The sequence below is a fragment of the Mytilus edulis genome, chromosome 11 (assembly GCF_963676685.1).
Source record: "Mytilus edulis chromosome 11, xbMytEdul2.2, whole genome shotgun sequence".
NCBI classification, from domain to species: domain Eukaryota; kingdom Metazoa; phylum Mollusca; class Bivalvia; order Mytilida; family Mytilidae; genus Mytilus; species Mytilus edulis.
In genome coordinates, this window is record NC_092354.1 from 54,123,134 (window position 1) to 54,131,281 (window position 8,148).

General features: G+C 34.5%; 1 long non-coding RNA gene across 1 annotated transcript; it reads left to right on the top strand.

The window, feature by feature from the left end:
- Positions 1–523: 523 nt before the first annotated feature.
- On the top strand, positions 524–3,165 carry LOC139495831 (uncharacterized). Its single transcript, XR_011657480.1, has 3 exons — positions 524–614; positions 1,649–1,692; positions 3,047–3,165. It is a non-coding gene; the product is annotated as an uncharacterized lncRNA (long non-coding RNA).
- The last annotated feature ends 4,983 nt before the right edge of the window (positions 3,166–8,148 follow it).

The window sequence follows — 8,148 nt, forward strand, 5'->3', positions numbered from 1 at the left end:
ACAATTCACATGTTTAAAAAAAAATTGACCTACGAGCTAAACCTTTTTTGAAAAGGTTTTGAATTTGTATAACGTCCGCACTTGGAAGACTTTAAAAAAAATGCATGCACTAGGATAAAACTTCTCTTTTCTCATTGGCTTATTAATAAAGCAAATGGGATCTTTTTTAATAAAGCATTATATTCACCATGGGAAAACCACGAGTGGTAAATAAGCAGGGGCCGATCCAGCCATTTTAAAAAGGGGGTTCCCAACCCAGAGTAAAAAGGGGGTACTATATGCTCCCATTCAAATGCAGTGATCGTCAAACAAAGGGGAGTTCCAACCCCCGGAACCACCCCTCCCCCTGTATCCGCTAATGATTATATATCTGGAATATGTGTACCTTTGGACAGCTAGTTTCCTCAACAAATTCATAGAGATTTGTTTACTTCTTTTTTTCGGTGTTTAGTTGTAAACATTTCAATTTATAAAAGCTAGCAACTACCAACAGAGATACTATATTTTGTATAAACATTTATATCAGCATAATGTCACATTGTTACGAAATGATATTTTTTTGTTTTTAGGGAAAATTGAGATTATCGTTGTTGAACAAAAGGGCTACCAACCAGGTATGTAATATACAAATAACAAAATGATGGGATATGATTGGCATTGCAACCACGATATATTTTAGACTAAGGAAACGATCATCTTACTTGAAAAAAGGGGGTATGGTTTTTTTTTCTTCTAAAAACATATTCTGATCCCTATATAATTTGATTGACAAAATAGTCTGGTTAACCAGATAAAATGATAAGTATTCTGAATGTAGATTTTCTCCATGCCTTAAAGTATTAAACATCGAAGAGAATAATTAGAGTGATAGTTTTAAATCACTAGAGTATAAAAAGGCAAAAAAAAAACTCCTTGAAGGTAAATGGTTGCTCAATAAACAATAGTTTCAAGTTTCAAGTTTCAAGTTTATTCCGTAAAACCTTTGTGGATACAATGGTATTACAGAAAACAATAACAACAAAGTAAGTAAACCCTCTGTCACAGCGATGGTGAAACAAGAGGTTTTCATAGCAATATTTATACATGTACCGGATTGTCTTTAAAAATGATTAGTAGTAAAGCAATAATTTAACGAAGCAATGTTCCCTTTTCTCTTTAAAGTAAAATCTCTTGGTTTTATGTTTAAAACACTGTGTTAGGTACATGTATTTCTTCTAGAATCGTCTGCGTTCTTTACTGTTTGGTAGTCAAATCTTGTTAGTAAGACATCTTATGGCCATCACAAATGAATATACAAGCATTATGGCGATGTGTAAAAAAAATTAACAATTTGCTCTTGGATTTCATTTTGTGACTTTCTTTCTGTGATCGATAAAATGTCATGCTATTCAGGTCTTATACCGGCAATTGAACCGTTAATTTTATTATTTTTTTCGTGTTTCTAACACAGACCTAAAACTAACACATTCCAAATTTAAACTTTAATGACTTTGTTTTCTATTTCTATTTGAATTAAGATGACGTCCACTAAATCAAAAAAAGTGGATAGTGATAATGCAATGAAGACTCGGTGTATCTCTGTATTATGAAACATATACACTGAATCGTCAGTATAAAAATACATATTGATATTCGATTTATTTTACAGTAAAAGAACAAAATCAGTACCCGTACCAATAAAGTATATACCTTGTAAGTAGTCTTATTTAGCACCAAAAACATGTCGTCTGCTTGAAATCATATGACATTAGGTTTTAAACTAGATGAGGGGGTAAGGAAAATGGTCGAACTTTTGGAAAGCTGTTGAAATCAAACCATTAATTGGAAATACCACCTGGTCGCAGTTTTAAACATGATGATGAAGTAAAAGAAATGTGGTCAAACCTTTTGAAGCCTGTTGGAGTCATATCACTATCTTATTCTGTATTGGAGAAAACTGAGCTGATGCATAAACAAATGACACTTGATACATCCTTTTCAACCTCCACATTGAAAACCGAAATACTTTAATTTTATTAATATTAACCTCAATAAACAAATGTAATGTGTTGTGACATGAAATACCAAAATAACCACTCTTTCGTAGCCCCCGATTCTTGTCTGAGTTAGGCTTTACAGTTCGTCCCTCTTCGGGTTTTTTTCAGCTCTTTAACCTTTTTTTTTACAAATGTTTAGTCTTTCAAATATGTTGGCCTCAAGCAACACAAACGAGACATTGATTGACGTTGTTTTTCCTCATCGAATGCAAAACAATTGGTTCCGTTAATGTTTTTTGATGCATTTTTTTTTTATATATATACAATTGGTATGTCCGAATCGCTTTTCAAGTTTATCAGACACGCGCGCGCAAAAAAAGATTAAACAGCCGGGATGAATAATACTTGAGGCGCTATATGAACAAAGTGTCTTATCAATATGTATTGAATGTAATAAAATTGCAAATGGAAATGGGGAATGTGTCAAAGAGACAAAAACCTGACCATAGAACAGACAACAGCAGAAGATCACCAATAGGTTTTCAATGAAGCGTGAAACTCCCGCACCCGGAGGCGTCCTTTAGCTGGCCCCTAAACAAATATCTATACTAGTTCAGTGATAATGAACGTCATACTAAACTCCGAAATATACACAAGAAACTAAAATTAATAGCTGATATAAAAAAAATAAGAAGATGCGGTATAATTACCAAATGAGACAACTCTCCACCATAGAACAAATGACGCCAAAATTAACAACTATACATGTAGGTCAACATACGGCCTTCAAAAATGAACAACACTCATACCCTAAAGCCCATTTATAGTAAACTTAGCCTCAACTTCTGAATATAATCTAAAGACAAAAATATGTATAACCCATGTCAGTAACGAAGGACCTTCGTCTGGGTAAATAGTACAATTGAGAACCTACAGCGTGTATAATAACTTAAATCCACTCAAACAATATATACTGAATATACATATATAATGATATTTTATTCAGGCTGTAAAAACGATGTTTAGAGAATTTTATGTGTATCATTATAATTCCGATTTATATTTTTCAGATAGTCTGAATGCAGGACAGTCACTTACCAGTGATTTTGATAGACAACACTTATCAGAAACCTATGATCTCTGTATCGGATATTATATTTTAAAATGTTATAATAAAAACAATACACTATCTTGTTTTACTTACTTGATTATGATTAGACTATCATGTTACACAATACAGATTTTACAGGGTACACACAGTGGAACATTTATCACAGTGTGGTACTTAACAGTAGTTGTTTTACATATAGAAAAAGAGGGACGAAAGATACCAGAGGGACGGCCAAACTCATAAATCGAAAATAAACTGACAACGCCATGGCTTAAAATTAAAAAGACTAACAGACAAACAATTATAGTACATATGATACAACATAGAAAACTAAAGAAAGAACAACACGAACCCCACTAGGTGTTATCTCAGGTGCTCCTGCTCCACGTGTGGCACCCGTATAGAACCAAGTATTCGGGCCCGGTCAGCAATAACATACTTCTTTCCAAGAAAGCAGTACATATTTTGAATAAAAAAGTTCTTGCGAGAAACTGCAATATCTTTGTCAGAAAGTGAAATATTTGCCAATGGGTAGGTTTGGTATTAAATGAAAACTTGGGGTCTTGATATTACTGTAGAACCCTTATTGAAAGTGTGTTTTAAAAAATAAAAGGAAGAAACAGTTATAATAGAAGGACATATTAACCCTGTTGTTCAAATCATTGATTTTGTCATAGTTTAGTTAAGATGGACGTAATTGTGGTAAATGTTTTTAATGACAAACAATTCAGCAATATAAACATTCTGATTTTGCGCTAAGTGAACTTCTGAACATAAATTCAGGCTGGTAAAAATCTTTGTTTATGTCTTAGATGTTAGTAAATTAAAATTTGTATCATGTAGTCTGAGTTGGCAGAATAGATAGCCAACAAAAAAGAAGAGAAATTTAGCTAAAATGTAAAGAGAATAACGGTGTGCTATAATATAAAGAACAGAGAATAAAACGTATAAAGGCGTATTGACACAATGGCAATAAAATTAACGAATGAAGAAACATCCTCTAATTCAGATCACAATGAAGCCAGACTACCCAAAGAGAACTAGGCAAATATACTATCAAAGAAGACGATAGAACGGATCCAATCATAAAAGAAGTCCGTCTTAGTTCTTCTGAACTGAAAAATAGATATGTGAAAACATTGATACGCGTCGTTAAATGATACATTTTGTTTGTAAATTTGCAGTTGGTAAAAGTTATGACATTGTTCTACGACTCATCTTACAGTTCTCTCGCCATTGGTTTAAGTTTCTCTGTTAATGTCCAATTGGTTTTCGTGTTATAAACTGTTTTTGTGTGTTTATGGCTTACAAATACTTTAGGGTTGCTGTTCACTCGACGTTCATTGTTATAATTCTTTTTTGTCGAAGACTATATACTTTGCATAAAGGTGGTACCTAACACTACAGAGAGATAATTCTGTAAAATCAGCTATACGTTTCAATCACGTTATGTTGTTATGGGATTCCCCCCCCCCCCCCCCCCCCCCCCCCCGAATATTAAGCTTGTCAATGATCAAAACTAGTGTTTGTCAAACTGCTATGTAACCAGTGTAATTTTGCTGATAAAATGGCACATGTTTATTGTATCTTCAGGACGATAATTTACCTACAGTTGCACATGTTTCATGTTTATTCAACAGGAGTGTACTTTACGTGAACGGGTACATATTTCAGCTTTGTTCATGCCTATTATACTTTACGTTCAGTGGCATATTTGCTACGTACATTTTGTGTTTAGAACTTAACATAACGCTTGGTTACACGTTTTTTCATGTTTTAGGACTATACTTGATGCACAGTGGCACATGTTCCATATATGTTCTGGACTATCATATTTCACGTTCAGTGGAATATTTGTGTTTTTAAATGTACGATACTATCCATCAATTTTAGTGGTACATGTTTCTTGTATGTTCATGACTATACATACGTTACGCTCAGTGGCTTATGTTTTATGTTTGTTCACGACCATACTTTGCCTTTAGTGGCATATTTTTCATGCTTGTTCAGGGCTATGCTTTTACGTTCAGAGGAATTTCTTTTATGTTTGTTCAAAGTGTCTCTGTAAACGACCAACATTAAAATACAACTCTTCAACATAGACCAAATGACTTAGAAGCTGGCAAATACATGTCAACGTACGGTCTTCACCATTGATGACTCAGAAGCTGGCAAATACATGTCAACGTACGGTCTTCACCATTAATGACTTAGAAGCTGGCAAATACATGTCAACGTACGGTCTTTACCATTAATGACTTAGAAGCTGGCAAATACATGTCAACGTACGGACTTCAACCGTGTCCAATACCAAATACAATTCTCCACCATAGACCAAATGACTTAGAAGCTAGCAAATACAACTCTCCACCATAGACCAAATGACTTAGAAGCTAGCAAATACAACTCTGCACCATAGACTTAATGACTTCGAAGCTAGCAAATACAATTCTCCACCAAAGACTTAATGACTTAAAAGCTGACAAATACAACTCTCCACCATAGACTTAATGACTTAGAAGCTAGCAAATACAACTCTCCACCATACACTTAATGACTTAGAAGCTAGCAAATACAACTCTCCACCATAGACTTAATGACTTAGAAGCTAGCAAATACAACTCTCCACCATAGACTTAATGACTTAGAAGCTGGCAAATACAACTCTCCACCAAAGACTTAATGACTTAGAAGCTAGCAAATACAACTCTCCACCATAGACTTAATGACTTAGAAGCTAGCAAATACAACTCTCCACCATAGACTTAATGACTTAGAAGCTAGCAAATACAACTCTCCACCATAGACTTAATGACTTAGAAGCTAGCAAATACAACTCTCCACCATAGACTTAATGACTTAGAAGTTAGCAAATACAACTCTCCACCATAGACTTAATGACTTAGAAGTTAGCAAATACAACTCTCCACCATAGACTTAATGACTTAGAAGTTAGCAAATACAACTCTCCATCATAGACTTAATGACTTAGAAGCTGGCAAATACAACTCTCCACCATAGACTTAATGACTTAGAAGCTAGCAAATACAACTCTCCACCATACACTTAATGACTTAGAAACTAGCAAATACAACTCTCCACCATAGACTTAATGACTTAGAAGCTAGCAAATACAACTCTCCATCATAGACTTAATGACTTAGAAGCTAGCAAATACAACTCTCCACCATACACTTAATGACTTAGAAGCTGGCAAATACAACTCTCCACCATAGACTTAATGACTTAGAATCTAGCAAATACAACTCTCCACCATAGACTTAATGACTTAGAAACTAGCAAATACAACTCTCCACCATAGACTTAATGACTGAGAGGTAGCAAATACAAGTCTCAACCATAGACTTAATGACTTAGAAGCTAGCAAATACAACTCTCCACCAAAGACCAAATGACTTAGAAGCTAGCAAATACAAGTCTCAACCATAGACTTAATGACTTAGAAGCTAGCAAATACAACTCTCCACCATAGACTTAATGACTTAGAAGCTAGCAAATACAACTCTCCACCATAAACTTAATGACTTAGAAGCTGGCAAATATAACTCTCCACCATAGACTTAATGACTTAGAAGCTGGCAAATACAACTCTCCACCAAAGACTTAATGACTTAGAAGCTGGCAGATACAACTCTCCGCCATAGACTTAATGACTCAGAAGCTAGTAAATACAAGTCTCAACCATAGACTTAATGACTTAGAAGCTAGCAAATACAACTCTCCACCAAAGACCAAATGACTTAGAAGCTAGCAAATACAAGTCTCACCATAGACTTAATGACTTAGAAGCTAGCAATCAGGTCAACGTACGGTCTTCAACAGTGTCCAATACCAAATTCGCATAGCAAGCTTTAAAAGGCACCGGAATGACAAATGTAAATCAATCCAAGCGAAATCTAACAGCTCGATTTATCTGACAAGAATTCACACTCTGAAATATCTCGCCTGCTTTACTGACCATTAACTTATGTTGAAAGTACAAAAGATAAAGTTGAACTATCAGCACCACATTAGCTAGCATTTCTAAAGATCCATACCAATAAGGCCAAGGTCAGATAAACCTGACAGACATTTACGTCTTTCAACCATTACATACACCAATATATCTGACCTATTGCTTATGCATGGAAATCATATTAATACAGACCAAAACACAAAAACTCAGAATTGAAGAATGAACCATAATAAAAATGAGGTAAATGCAAGATGAAACCTGCGAGACTGACATGCACCCATTACAAATTGAATCATTCAATACACCACATGTAGTTGACCTATTTTTTATGGTATACGAGAAACAAACCTTATCATGTAATAGTAACCTTGACCACTGATAACGAAAAAAGGTCAGATTAGATCATACTAACAAACATGTACATGTAGACGTTGGCTAGCAAAGAACAGATACACAAAATATAACTTAAAATAAGTGAGAATTTGAGGTTTAAACCAGTAAGTGTTCTTAAGCCTGTCCCAAGTCAGAAGCATCTGGCCTTTGTCAGTCTTGTATTATTTTTAATTTTAGTTTCCTTTGTACGATTTAGAGTTTAGTATGGTGTTCTTTTTATCACTGAACTAGTGTATATATTTGTTAAAGGGCCAGCTGAAGGACGCCTCCGAGTGCGGGAATTTCTCAATACATTAAAGACCTGTTGGTGACCTTCTGCTGTTGTCTGTTCTATGGTCGGATTGTTGTCTCTTTGATACTTCCCATTTCCATTCTCAATTTTATTATGTGTCTATCTATCTATATATATATATATAAATTACAACTCAAACTAAACATCCTACCACATTAATCACAATTTCAAGGTTTATCTCAAATATTCATTATTTCGGGTCCTTTTATAGCTGACTAAAAGTCACTATGCAGTATGGGCTTTGTTCATTGTTGGAGGCCGTACAGTGACCTAAAATTGTTAATGGGCTGTGTCATTTTGGTCTCTTGTGGGCAGTTTATCTCATTGGCAATCATACCACATCTTCTTTTATATATATATATACATTTACACGTCAATCGTTAATCTTTAATAACGTTTA